Source organism: Equus asinus, chromosome 1, assembly GCF_041296235.1.
Source record: "Equus asinus isolate D_3611 breed Donkey chromosome 1, EquAss-T2T_v2, whole genome shotgun sequence".
Classification (NCBI taxonomy): domain Eukaryota; kingdom Metazoa; phylum Chordata; class Mammalia; order Perissodactyla; family Equidae; genus Equus; species Equus asinus.
In genome coordinates, this window is record NC_091790.1 from 188389953 (window position 1) to 188403875 (window position 13923).

The 13923-nt window shown below is 42.1% G+C and overlaps 1 protein-coding gene and 1 long non-coding RNA gene across 2 annotated transcripts in view; one reads left to right on the forward strand and one right to left on the reverse strand.

The window, feature by feature from the left end:
* The window catches only part of LOC106830009 (uncharacterized), a 32395-nt gene extending 25688 nt beyond the window's left edge, over window positions 1-6707 (reverse strand). The window contains exon 1 of the long non-coding RNA XR_006512516.2: window positions 6536-6707. This is a non-coding gene — a long non-coding RNA (uncharacterized lncRNA). The remainder of the gene's footprint in view (window positions 1-6535) is intronic.
* An 89-nt stretch (window positions 6708-6796) lies between these two features.
* BPGM (bisphosphoglycerate mutase) overlaps window positions 6797-13923 on the forward strand; it is a 28815-nt gene continuing 21688 nt past the window's right edge. Inside the window, exon 1 of the mRNA XM_014839387.3 lies at window positions 6797-7016. The gene's annotated coding sequence lies outside the window, so the exon portion shown is untranslated. The remainder of the gene's footprint in view (window positions 7017-13923) is intronic.

Below are 13923 nucleotides of genomic sequence, written 5' to 3' on the forward strand. Positions count from 1 at the left end.
ACTGGGAGAGTAACTAGTGGGAGCATCAGAACCAAGTTGTAGTGAAAGGAAGTTAGAAGAAGCTACAACTGCTCCCATATCATTTAAAAGACATCGCAAACAGGTGTCTGGTGGACAGCAGAGACAATTCAACACCCCTTAAACATCCCAGGGAGAAGAAGAGAAGTATTACATGCTGAGTATGATAAGGTAGCAGGCACTTTACATACACTATCCTATCTAATCTTCCCAACAACCTCAAGCTAGATATCATTATTCTCATTTTACAGATGAAGACCCTGAAGAAGAGAGAGGTTAACTAACTTGACCAAGATCACACAGCTAGTAAATTGCAGAGTCGGGAATCTCTCCATGTGTGTCTGTTTCTAAAGCCAAACTCTTCTTTTAAGTTTTTTTGAGGTATAATTTACATACCATAAAATTTACCCATTTTTAGCAGACAATTTAATGAGTTTTAGTGAATTTAATACAATTGTGTAACCATCATCACAATCCAATTTTGGATTCTGATTCTACTCATTTTGTAACATTGCTCAGACTTCACCTCTTCCATTATGTATGTAAACTTCTCATACCCCTGCCAACTTCCTCTGGGTTCAGCTTTCCCAGCTGAGTGCTCCTGGATGCAGCCCCTGTGTCTCCCGCTCCTGTGGCCTCTCATGGAACCAGAGCTACCAGCTGGGAGTAGATCAAATACACTCCACAGAAGGATGATAGCAGAGACTAATTAGGACCCTCAACTGGCCTAAAAAGACCAACGTTCAGTTGTTGGTACTGACTGATGGGATAAGACTGATAACAAATTACTTATTCTCATTATTCTTTACTTGAAAGCTTACTGATAAATGGAGCCATTCAATCTATTTTCTAAATTTACCTACTAAGGATTCTGTGAGGATTCAGCATGTAAGAGCTTTGTCTCACTCATGTTGGAGCCACAGATTATAGGTAAAAGAGCTTCTCTCTGGACACAAAATAGCATGAAGTTGCCATAGAAATGACAGCTCTCAAAGCACCAGAGAGCATTTTGTTAAAAAATTCTGGGACCTCAGGTAGCCTCCAAAATGCTTATTACACAAGGAAAAGATATTTTACATAACAAGGCTTAGTTTAGAAGCTGAAGATGATTTCATCCGTAAATAGATTGTCTTTTGTCTGCTATTGTAATTTTTCATACCATTTTAGATTTAATTTTTTTCCCCCTCTCTGTGTTTTTTAAACCCCTCTGGCTTCATGTTATCTCAACTCACTAGCACCTGTGGCCTGGCGCTTGTTTTGAGTAAGTAACCATGTCTGTCTCTACATAGCATGGCCCCTGTAAACTTATCTGCCAGGACCAGTCCTTCCCTGCGTGGGAGGGCCTCCCAGTGGTTTGCTGTATCTGTTTTTCTCCAGAAGAAAACTCTACACATAAGAAATTATACTGGGTCCTTAATCTATCACTGAGACTTTTTAAAGTTAAAATTTATTGAGCTCTCTCCATGTGTTATCTTAAATACTATAGCTTTATGAGGTAGGTACCATGACTATACCCATTACACAACAGAAGAAATGAGGCAAAGATCTTAAACAAGTTGCCCTAGATCCCATGGTTAGTAGAGAAAAGAGCCAGGACTGGAACCCAGGCAGACTGGCCCCAAAGCCCACACTCCTACCCCCTGTACTATCGTACTTCTTTTGAACCTCCAAACCATATTTTCCCCCCTTGGATAATTATTATTAGTGCCCAGTAATACACTTGCAGTAGAGATGCAGCCTGGGAGTCAGAAAACTTGGATTCTCGTTCTGTGCTTTAACTACTTGGGAAGGAACAGCATTTTAGGTAGGGAAAATGCATGTGCGAAGGCCTAACGGCCACTGGGAGGAAGAAAGAAGTCCCAGATAAGGAGCAATGGGAAGCCACTGCAGTGTTTCAAGTTCGGGGGAGGAGGGGGTTAGCTGTGACATGATCACAAAGATATTACACCAGTATCACCATGGCTGCCTACAAGAGAGCAAAAGTGGATTCAGGAAGATTTGCTAGGAGGCTGCGGAGAAAATCCAGGCAAGAGGTGATGACGGTTTGGGCCAGGGGGTTGGTAGTGTGGGCGGGGGAGGGGAGGATGGGAAAAAGGTATTTTAAAACATGTACTCTTGATTGAAACGGATTCTGATTAGATTGTGTAAAGAGGCTTTAACAAAATAGTCCAGAGTTACACTTCCAAACAAGCGTTACTGCCTTCAAAGTGTCATATTGGGAGGTTATACCCCCATTTCAATGAGGCTTCACGGTTCTAAACAATTCTGGAAAGCCTCGTTTAGGACTTCCTTCAGAACCACTTTATAAACCAAACCAGAAAAACAGGCTTATATATATATATATACACTCATACTTTATAAATCCTGAAAGCTAAGGGAACTATGTGTAATGTTGTTAAACTGCTGCAGGGTTTATGAGAACTTCCAGTTATGAGTTTGGCCTTCCGATATATACAGAGGTCACTGCTGTAAGAAAATAAGCAAATATGGGGGGAAAAGCTAAGTCATCTAATTCTCCATCAAAGAATGAGGATGTGTTCTTTTGGCAAAGAGCTGGCCAACTCAGGAAACTCACAACAGGAGAAATGCTTGGACAATCAGGAGGGGATTTCTTTCTTTAGGGAGCAGGTAACAAATCTATCTTAGAAGACTGACAAAAAATTTCTCACAGAAAAACAAGAAGATTGAAGTGATATCCATCAGTTTTTAGGAGCAGTGAGAAGCATGGTGGGAAGAGTTGAAATTTCAGAACCAAGGCTAGGAGTCAAACCCGGGTTCTCCAACTCGCTGTGCATGCTTGCACAAATTCTCTGAGCTTTACCGTCCTCATGTGGAAAAGGGAGACACCCATGCCAGGAGTTTTGTGAAGTTTAATGAATACAGCCCTGATTTCCAACCCCTCCCCCAATTTCCCTCACCTCACCACCTTTTCTTCAAGTTAAAGAGCAGGAGACTCTGGGGGGGCAGAGGTTAAAGGGCAACCCTCCAGGAGAGTTCAGGCTTCACTGGTTTCACCTTTCTTAGCTCTGCAATACCGGGGCACAGAAGAAACAATTCCTGGCTACTTTATCAGCCTCCCTGCGAAGAAGGGCTGAGGCCAGCAGGCAGTGCCTTTGGTTCAAGGGACATTCCCAAAGGATCTGGCCATTTAAGGAAAAAGCAGCCCATTTAAACCCCTGAATGTTTGCAAGAAACTGAAACAACCTCAACGCCCAAGAGTAGGAGACTGGTTGAACTGTGAGAGAGAGTACCCGAAGGCACGTTCACATGATGGAATTATATATCGAAAAAGAATATTAAATGACATGGGGAGATGGTCATAATAAATTAAGTAAATGTTGCTGTAAAATAGTATATACCTATGAATCCTTGTCTTTTTCAAACAATTGACTTGTGGGAAAATACAGGAGGAAATAAAAATTGTCAACAATAAATTCTGACTGGTAGGATTAGGGGTGTTTTAAATTTTTTCTTTTCTAAACTGTATAGGGAATATTTTTTAAATATAAAATTATACGTAATTATGATATAGTATTGAAAAAACAACTCCACTGGGCAGAAATTGTGACTACTTTATTCATCACCACAGAAAAACAAGCATTTGAGGAAACGTGTTTTTTTTCCTGAGCAGTAGGGCAGAGGATTTGTAAGAGGGGAAGATGCCTCTTGATTTTCTCTAAGTTTCCTCCTTTTTTCCCTTATCCTCCACTCTAGAGTTGTTTGTTTGTTTTCCCAGAATTGAGTGGAAAAAAATCAACCTGGCTCTTTTCCAGCCCAGGGATGCTAACATCAAGACCGAGTGGGGAAATTTCACAGAGTTCATACTTTCCAGTACCAGCGGCTCCTGGCCCTGCCAGGGGATCTGCACTCTCTTTGGCATTCACTTTCTGACAGTTGCCTCTCGAGGTAGCAGCAAGATAACCTGGGAAATTCCTGTCTTATATCCTCTGCAGGAGTTCAGGTCTTGGCTTGAGAGCAGAAAAGGGAGGAAAGCCCAAGGCCCAGACTTTCTTGAGTTCTTAAAATAACAGCATTTACAAGGTAGTTAAGAAACTTTACATTTATCATGGCTGTAATTGTTAAGACTAACTACCATTTATTGAACCCCTTCCATGTGCCAGGTACACACTGCCTTCTCTCATCTGATTTTCACATTGGCCAATTAGATATTATCCCTATTTCACAGATAAAGACACAGGCTGACGTCAAGCAATGTGCCTAAGTTCCCAGTGCTACAAAGTGGCAAGATGTAAGGTGCTTCAGAGATTGCAAAGGTATTCCAAAATTGCCTCTGTTATTCTTCACACTGCTCTGTGAGAGGAGGATTCTACGTTTTAACTTGTGAAATTAAGGGACAGATGGCTTTAAAGTCCCTCCTGAGGGTCTACATGGCTGATTTGAAAGAGCATTTCCAGTTTTTGGTTTCAGAGGAGGGGTCCTGTACTTAGTAGGTCAATGGTGGGAGCCAAAGAAGGGCCTATTACACTAGATCATGGGTGACAGATTTTAATTTGACCCTGAAGAAGGTAGGGTGTGGTGGGATGCTAGATACTAGCAGCAAACAACCACATCATGATGTGTCCTAACACTGTCCAGACAAGGAGACAGTCCCGTACATGGGATACAGGACCAACTAATTCCAGAGTTTGCTGGAAGGGGAGGAAGGGAGCAAATGGCTCTGCCAGGGAAGAAAAAGGCAGAATAGCCTAGGTCAGCTGATAATGTTTTGATGCCTGGTGGGCCAGCTTAACCATACCTGCAAAGACTAGGGGCTCTGTGTAAATAGCTGTGAAATTATTTTCGCCAGGTATGTATGCTATCATGAAGTAGTATTGTATTCAGGTCCTGAATAAGTCAATCTATGACCAATCCTTAAAGTACCATATGTGTTAATATTGACTTTTTGATATGTACACGGAACAGAAAGACAAAAAGACAACATGGCCATAACAATTTACTGCATTTTCACTTATTTGGATGAAAATGGGACTACACCAAAAGCTATTTGAAGTAAAGTAGTGAACTGAGACACTAAGTTATTTTCATTGTATCTATACTGCTTGCTGTAACAGAATTAAATTCCTCACACTTGGTATTAACATAAGTTAATTTTAAAACTAGTAATCTTGATTAAAATAATTATTGCTTTTTGTGGGGGGGGGCAGCAAAAGAGAAAGCATTTTCCCAGAATTATGAATTAGCAACCTTGGTTCCAGCTCTGCCCCCAACTAGCTAAGCAATTCTGAATAAATCTCTTACACTTCAGATTCCTCACCTGTACAATGAGATTCTAGGCGGCAGGTGATGGCAGGTGACATTTGATATTCTAACTGTTCTATGGGACAAGCTAGCATTCCACAGGTATCCACAACAACAGTAAAACTAAATCCAATGAGCAGGTGCCCTTAAGCCCAGAGTAAGTATCCCTAAATGGCAAATGCTGTAAGACTCTGACACTCCTGAATGGCTCCCTGTCCTGCAGAGTATGAAGCAGGGAGACTTGATGTTACACTGTAGTAGAAATGCTTTCCCTTCACTTTGTTTTCATTTATACGGAGAAAAGGAAGAGCAAGCTGGTCCGAGTATAGGATTTGGAAACTGCAATCCTGGGAGTCAAGACGGGAAGCCACCTCTTCCAGTTGCTCTGACTTGAACCCTGATTAATCTTCTGCAAGTTAAATTTTAACTATCACTAGATGGGACCTATCACCTGCTTGGACCTGTCAGGCCTCGGATCTGTGCTCTCCCAGAAGTAAAGGTCTGGTCTTTGAGATCCCAGGAGGAAGTGTTATGCTCTAAGAAGGATAAATGAGATACACAACTAACTACAAACACAGGTCTTAATGAATTCAAGACATAGTGTGTCATACCTGAAAATGTGGAAAGATTATTTTTTCAAATTTATGTTTAATTCTTCTGAAGACCTGCTTGGCAGTCACAAATCTACTGGACCTCTTGTGAGGATGAAATAGGAAAAACTCAAACGAGGATACTAAACACTAAGTAGGACAGCTTCTGGAAATTAAGAAGGGGAATTTCCCATGTGGTCAGGCAAATATACCATTCCTTATCTTTCTGGCCCATCCAGAAGTTCTGACACTTATGCTTCAGTCTTCTGTGGTAGTTCAAGCCTGCTTAACCGCTTATAGGGCCTCGTGCCAGGCTTTGGGTATTTTCATCGGTTACTCTTGTTCAGTAAGCGCGGCCTCCAAATTTATAATCCTCCTCCTCATTCCACTCCATCCTCCCTTCATCTATAAGCCTTTAATGCATTCCATTTATCACTGTTCTTCCCCAACCAAAACAGTGTCAGGGAATTGCCGAAGGGGAATCTCTATAAAAGTACTAAGAGAAAGGGGAGGATGAGTTACTGCCCACAAATCGGGCACTTTAAAGGCTTTTGCTTTAATCACGATTTAAGACGTACAACCACGAGGAAAGCAGGAGCTTTCCTCTGCAAGGACTGCCCACCTTCCTCCCCGGGTTGAAGTTTCCCATGAGTAAAAGAAGGCATCACCTCATCACTTCCAAGATGCCGTCGACACTTCTCTACCTTGGCAGGTACTTCTTTTACGACGTGAAACGCTTTCTAGCATATCCACCACTGAACAGCTCCCTAGACCTGGGGTTTTTCTACTGCCGGGACAACGCGGCCGGCTTTGTTTTCCTTCTTCCACAGGCCAAAGCCCTCCCACCAGCGTCGAAGCCAGCTCCTCACTGGTCCAGGAGTGTGCTCGTCTCCTCAACGAGCCAATCAGAGACTCACTTTCTACCCCAGGGATTTGGGAAACGGAAAAGACCTCGACCTGTTCCTGGGAGGAGGGTGGGGCCATGATTGAGTGACAGCTCGACCCTCCAATAAGCAGGGCGTTAGGACCTGCCCCTTCTGGTTCCCGGGCTAGAAAAGAGCGGCTATCCCAACGGCAGGGATGGGTCTTCGGAGGTGCTGGCCGCTCGGTGGCTCTGAGGAGCGGCAGCTACTGGTGGCCTGTTTGCAGGTGAGTGTTTTATTTTTGAATATCACTGTTGCGAAGGTTTCCATTTTAAAATGATGTGGTGTTTTATTTTGGAGTGTGGGAAGGCCAGTTCTTTGACTGTCCCTGTTCAGTCTTCGGTGAGAATCTGGCGCTCGCTCGTCCGCCCCTCGAGCTCTGACCCTCACTTATCGCCCAGGTCCCTCTCCGCTGCCCTTTCTCAGGGAGTCACAGATCTGTCAGCTGAAAGGAGGACGCCACCGTGATAGTGGTGTCCTGATGGCGAGAATAAATAGGAGTTGAAGGCAGTGATGAACTCATCTCTCCTGGACGTCTGGGCATGGTGTGGCAGAGCCCACAGGAGGGGTCCTGGAGGGACGCTCAGTGTGTTTTCACGGCCATGCCACTATATTCAGGGCGATGGCAGACCTGGCCCTAAAGTCTAAGTGGATAGAAAAAACCTCAATGCCATGGAAGGAGAAAGAGGTGAATATCTGCAGTGGTTTCATGTAGCACTCAAATGTAGAGCTAAATCACAGTGTCTTAGAACCACTAAAAATAAAAAAGTAAGTGTATTTCTCCTCGTTTCAAAGGGATAGGGCTGTGTTACTAGAGAAGGGCAGTGGAAGTGCATAATGGAAGTAAAGTTCAGAGTTAAGTTCGGAAGGATAATTGGTTGTTAGCTAACTTATATAACTCCCATTCCTCTACTGCCTCCCTTCCAAATTATGGGAGATTTATACCTTGTGAGTGGTACTAGAATGTTAACCGACTTTTGGGGAAAAAATCAAATGCTATCTTTCACCAGTAGCTACCAAGGTTTTCTGTAATGAAAGCAGAACACATGTCAGTTTGTCTTTTGTTTTAAAACTTTCTCCCCTGAGGCCAGAGACTAGGTTTTATCCATCTTTGTATTCCTGTAGCACCTTGTACATCACACATGCTCCTCAAATGGTAGTGGATTTTACAGAAGCATAATTCAAACAAATGGTGTAGTGGAAGGAACTCTGAGTTGGAATTCAAGACACCTAGGTTTTAGTCTTGAAGCTTTTGCTATTTGTATGGTCGTAAACAAATCATTTCAACTCTCTGACTCTTTATTTTTGCATCTTTAAGGAGCAGATGTTGCATTAGATTATTGCCAAGGCCCCTACCTGTGTTAAAAGTCTGTTTTAAAATAAAGATGATTAGACATTTTCCACCAAAAGTACATAAACTAAATCTCTTTGCAGTGAATTCTGTACCAATCTGTTAGCAGAAAAAAGTTCCCAGCTGCAGGGGTAGTACCTGTTGTTTTGTGTCTATTTTTAAACCAAACCAAACCAAACCAAACGGATCATTGTAGAAAATGTGGTCATTGTACAGAAGTATAACATGGCAGAAAATGTCATCCTTTATTCCATCACTCAGAGGGAACCACTGTTAGTGTTTGGGTAGGTCTTTCATTCTCTCTTCCTCTTTTACCTTCTATGGTTGGTTGAGATGAAGTGGCACATTTCGTTTTAGGTAATGACTGAGGCATTTAAATTCACCCGTACCATCATCTTTGTATGTCTGGTGCCTGGAGGACAGAGAACATGCAAATGTTTGAATTCATAGTTCTCTTGAACATCCTTGAAATGAAATCTTGTGTGTGGGGATGTTTGTATGAGGAAACAGGACTAAAAGTTTTACTCAACAAAACTCACTGAAACTTGGCCACACATATGGAAAAAACATGCTTTATAAAATGTAAATTAAATGTCAGCTACTTCACTTAAAGCATTTGGATTGTAGAGTATTGCTGAGCATTTGGTGTGCTTTCAATATCTTACCATCCTCCCTGCTCCCCCAATACACAAACAACATTTGATTGCGTTCCTCCTACCACTACCTAATTTAACCTTTTTTCTTTACCCCTACTCTCATTTTACTTTATTCCTAGCTTTTGCTTCTCCTCATGCCTTCAGCAAGGTAGGGCCACTTTCAGGGGCCTGAGGTCTGTGCCAGTCTTCATATGTTAGTCCAAGTCTGCTCCATTCAACCCAGAATACTTCCCACTCTTTGGTAGGGTGCTTCACCATAATCTCATTTTTAGTCTTCTTACTAGCCCCTTGAGAATAGTGATTTCGTTATGTTCATCTTTATGGATAAGGAACCTGAGGTCCAGAGAATTTAAATAACTCGGACAAGATCACACTGTTAATGAGTAGCAGAGCGGGGACTAATGTCCAGGTTTCTTGACTTCAGAGTTTTGGGATTTGGTGAAAAGAGTTTGTGTTGACAAGAGCTACAACCCTAGAGGGGTGAGTAACCAGAGATAGGAAGGAGGTGTTGTGAATGGGTGTTGTCTGCATCCGTGTTGCCATGCAGGCTAGAACAGGCAACATGCCCCAGGCAAGCACATATCTCATTACACATGTATATCTCTTCCCTGTGAATAGGGGTCTACCTGCCATGGTTTGCCACCCTCGTAACAAGTGATGAGTAGAGGCTGTTAGTAGATGTCAAGTTGGACAATGACAGGGTAATAGTGCCTGGAAAACACCTGTGAGTAATAGCATTTGCTCCTGGTAAAGAGGTGTCTTGTACTGTAAATACAAATGGAAAAGTTACTGTAAAGCTTTAGGAACAGTAATAGGTGATGGAACACTAGGTACCTTTAGGTACAGTCATGTTTGAACTTTTAATATTGAGCTTGATTTGGTGGAAGGCACATTTGGTTAAGACTAAGGAACTAAGATTCTAAGAATTTCGTTTCCCTTAAGAACTGTTCCCTTTTAGTTTATGGTTAATCTCTCTTTTTCCTATCCTCAAATATCGCCAGCCTATTTTCTATAGAGTTAGATTCCTAATGCAATAGGGGTAAGAATTGTTCAAAGCTTTGCAGTGAGGATTTGGACCAAGGAAAACATCTGAGCAGTCTAGGGGAGCATTTGAATATTTAAGAGTAAGCTTTGGATCAAAGCGTCTCTGGCTCTGTATCCCTTATTTTATATTACTTCAACATTATGTCACTGAGCGCTTTTCTTACTCAGTTTTTGGGAACAGAAAACTACGTTTTTAGGCTGGTCTTTATCGTATAGTTTTCCCCACCTGTTCATGAGTTGTCATACTAGAGTATTAGACATTATTACTTTTAAACACCTGAGGAAGGGAGGAAGCAATGTCCCAGGAGGATTAGTTTGGAAGACAGGATGAGCCTCAGTTATGGTGGGAGGGAGAAAGTCATGTGAAATTATATGATTTAATGAGGGGCAGGGGTAGGAGGCAGCAGCAAGATTGTTATGCTCCATCTTTTGAAACTACCTAGAGATTCTGGAAGTATTGTAAAAGTAACCTCAGTAAATGCAGTGCTTTGCATATGCACCAGTCCCCTATCTGCCTATCCTCTCCATCCTGCCTTGTCAAAAGGATGCTAATCTTGAAACATGACTTCAAATTCATGGTGCCATTTATGAAAACAATATTTTTTGCTCTATAGTCAACTTACATGGAATTTCTATACATACTTATAGTGAAAGGTCTTTGAAAATATGTGTCACATGCAACGTGTGTGTCCTTTGAATCACCTGTTTCTTTATTGCCAAGGCAAGTGCATAGCAGCTATTCCTGAGCAGGTAAACAGTCACCTAAGTGTGAAGCACAGTGACAGTTTATGAAGGTGTCTAATAGAGGTAAAGCATGTCAAACTGAGAGATTATATTTTTGAAGTTGGTTAACAAGATGAATAAGTTTTTTCCTCCAGGTCTATGTTGAACCCGTTATTAAATAATTCAATTAAGTAAAAGTAAACTACTCAGACTGATTTAAATGCGCTATTATCTTCTGTGAAAGATAAAAAGTTAAGAAGGGCACCGCTAGGCAAAAGCCATGCTATGGTAGGTGTCCCACATATAAGGAAGAGGAAGATGGGCATGGATGTTAGCTCAGGGCCAGTCTGCCTCAGCAAAAAGAGGAGGATTAGCAGTAGTTAGCTCAGGGCTAATCTTCCTCAAAAAAAAAAAGTTATGAATGGGATTCCATTACTTAAGGTACTTGCAGTTCTGGCCAAGAATAAAATCAGGTGATTTAATAATCTCGAGATTATCCCATGACAGAATGCTTAAAGGTTCAAAATGCTGATGTGGTTAGTAGATCTGACTGTGGTATCCAGCTAGAGCAGAGATTGGCAAACTAAGGCTTTCTAGCCCACTACCTGTTTTTGTACAGCCCACAAGCTGTGAATAGTTTTTACATTTTTAAATGGTTCAAATAAACCAAAGAATAACACTATTTCGTGTACCTGAAAATTTTGTGAAATTCTAATTTCAGCATCCATAAAGTTTTATTGGAACACAGCCTCATATATTCAGTTACGTGTTGTCTCTGGCTGCTGTCAGCTAGAATGGCAGAATTGAGTAATTCAGCAGAGAACATATAGCCCACAAAGCCTAAGGAGTTAGCTATTTGGCCTTTTACAGAAAAAGTTGCCAACACCTGAGCTAAGCTGTAGTGTCTCTCACATTCAACTCCATCCCATTTCAACAGCCATTATCCTGGTCCAGGTCTTCGTTATATGTTACCAGAATTATTGCAAAACCTCACAAGTATTCATATCTCTGGTTTTTCCCATCTCTCTCTATATTTAAAAGTGCTGCTTGATCCTGCTAAAATACAAGTTATTAAACCTGTAGTGATGTCTCAGTATTTATAGGACAACCTACATTCTTTGGCACAAGGTCCTTCTAAGCCACTATTCAGTCTTATCTTTCTAGGCTAGTCTCCTCCTACTTCCTTATTTTACCCTATACTTAGAGTGATCATGTAATTTTCCAAATGGGACACTTAAGTGTGAAAGGGGCCTTATAATAATTATGTTGGGGAAATTGGCCTAAAGCAAGACCATTCTAGGTAAACCAGGATGTATGGTGACCCTACCCATACTACAGCCAGTTTGAATGGGTCACCATTCTCTATATGCAATTGTTTCCTTAGGGTGGAATTCCTTTTCCTTTGTCTATAAGCCTAAATATTAAACATCTTTCCAGATTTGGCTTAAATAGTGCCATGTCCGTGAAGCATTACTGAGAAATAATGTCTCTTTTCCACCTCCCTTATGAATGAAGGGTTTACTGTCTGCTTTAGTGATACACACACACACATCCTCTTTCCTCCACCAGTGCCTTGAAGACATAATCCATGTTGGATTCTGTATTCCTCACAGGCCTAGCATTGTGCCATGTGCAAATGGGTTTGCAGCACATGTTGGAAGAATGAATTAATTGACCAGACCGGGGAGACTGATGAATATTTGGGGTTGTCAGTTTATAAATCATCCATTTTTATGTGATTAAATTAGTGAGAAAAGTTGGGTTTCCAAGGACTGAGGATAGAGCCTTGGGTGTCAGTGTGGCAGTGTAGCAGAGTGGTTCAAGGCATAAGTATAGGCTTTGAACCCTCATGGGGTCCAGCCTGCCTGAGATTGAACTCCAGCTCTGCCTGTTACAGTCTGCGTTACCTTGGGCCGGTTGACCTCTCCTAAGTTTCTACATCTATAAAATGGGGGTAAGCATAGTACCTCCTCCATAGAATGCTGGCTGAGGATCCAAATGGTCCCAGTACATGGTGAGCATTCCATGAATGCTGGCTGCTGTGACATCATAGTATTCTTGGCAGGAAAAATAAAGACCCAAGACCAGGACATTACACTAGAAGAGCTGGGGGAGATGTGGCACTGAAGTCTTAGAAGAATCATTTTCCCTGGCTTGAAGCAGTCAGCGTCAGAGGGGTCAAAGCAGTGTGAATCCTGAGAGATGTCTCCACTTAGTAAGAAATAACTAATCAGCAGTCTGTTGAGAGACCATTTCAGTGGAGGGGGCAAGGCTCAAGTTAGGGGTGAGGAACTGCAAAGGTAATGGCCAGAAGGAAGGAGAAACAGGAAGATGAGACAGAGTCATATACAAGGTACATTGGTGTAGGAAACTTTTTCTTTGAGTCATACTATACTTTAAAAAGGAAGAAACTCTAGGGTATAATTCAGTGACATATGTGGCCTTTTTTTGGTATGAAGTCAATCATTGACTAAAATTAGTGCTAATTCAAGTGCCAGTAACCCTTGCTGAGGGATAAAGGAGGAACCTTAAGGACCAACTCAAGGGCGATGAGCTGTACCAAAAACAGCACCAAAAACCTTGATTTTTAAAAAAGAATAGTTTTTAATTTGAGGGTGGGGACTATGTATTATCAGTATGGTGCCTCTTTATAAGCTGGGGTGACTGTTGCCCAACTTGACTTGGGACCTGAGGTTTTTCTCAGGGGCCATCGGGAGCTGAGCCCTCCTTTGTACTCACCTTGTTCGTATGTGTTTGTGAAATGGCTGCCCGGGTTTGGCCAGACAAGTCGTGACTGGAAATGCTCCTGTGAAGTGAAGCCAAGTGAGCCTACATCCTCAGACCAGGACTCTGAGGTCCTCAGCGGTGATGTGGGAAGAGCACAGGGGTCGGAGGCAGAAGACCTGGGCTGCAGCTCCCGTTTGCCACTTAGAGGCTGCGTGTGTTTGAACAAGTGAATCGAAGTCTCTCTTTTCTTTGTAGAGATTATGGCCCTTCATGAACATAGCAAACTGTAAAGCGTACAAAAATATAATGGGTGATTATTCTTGGCTCTGGCTTTGCCATTAAATAACCCTGGGAGTCTTGATTTAAAGCCTTCTAACATCTTGGGCCTGCCAGCTGACTGTTTTTACTTTGACAGTTGCCACTGAACCTGTAAAGTCTTAGCTCATTAGCACAGTTTAATCATTTTTGTCTAACTGACTTGGATTCAGTCAACACACCTACTCAGTACCTCGTCCGTGTCGAGTGTCATGCTAGGTTCTAGAGATAAGGCAGTAAGACAGACCAGCTGTGATGCACCTTACAGTCTAACAGGGCACATTGAATAAGTAAGCTGTCACAAGTGACCCATCACA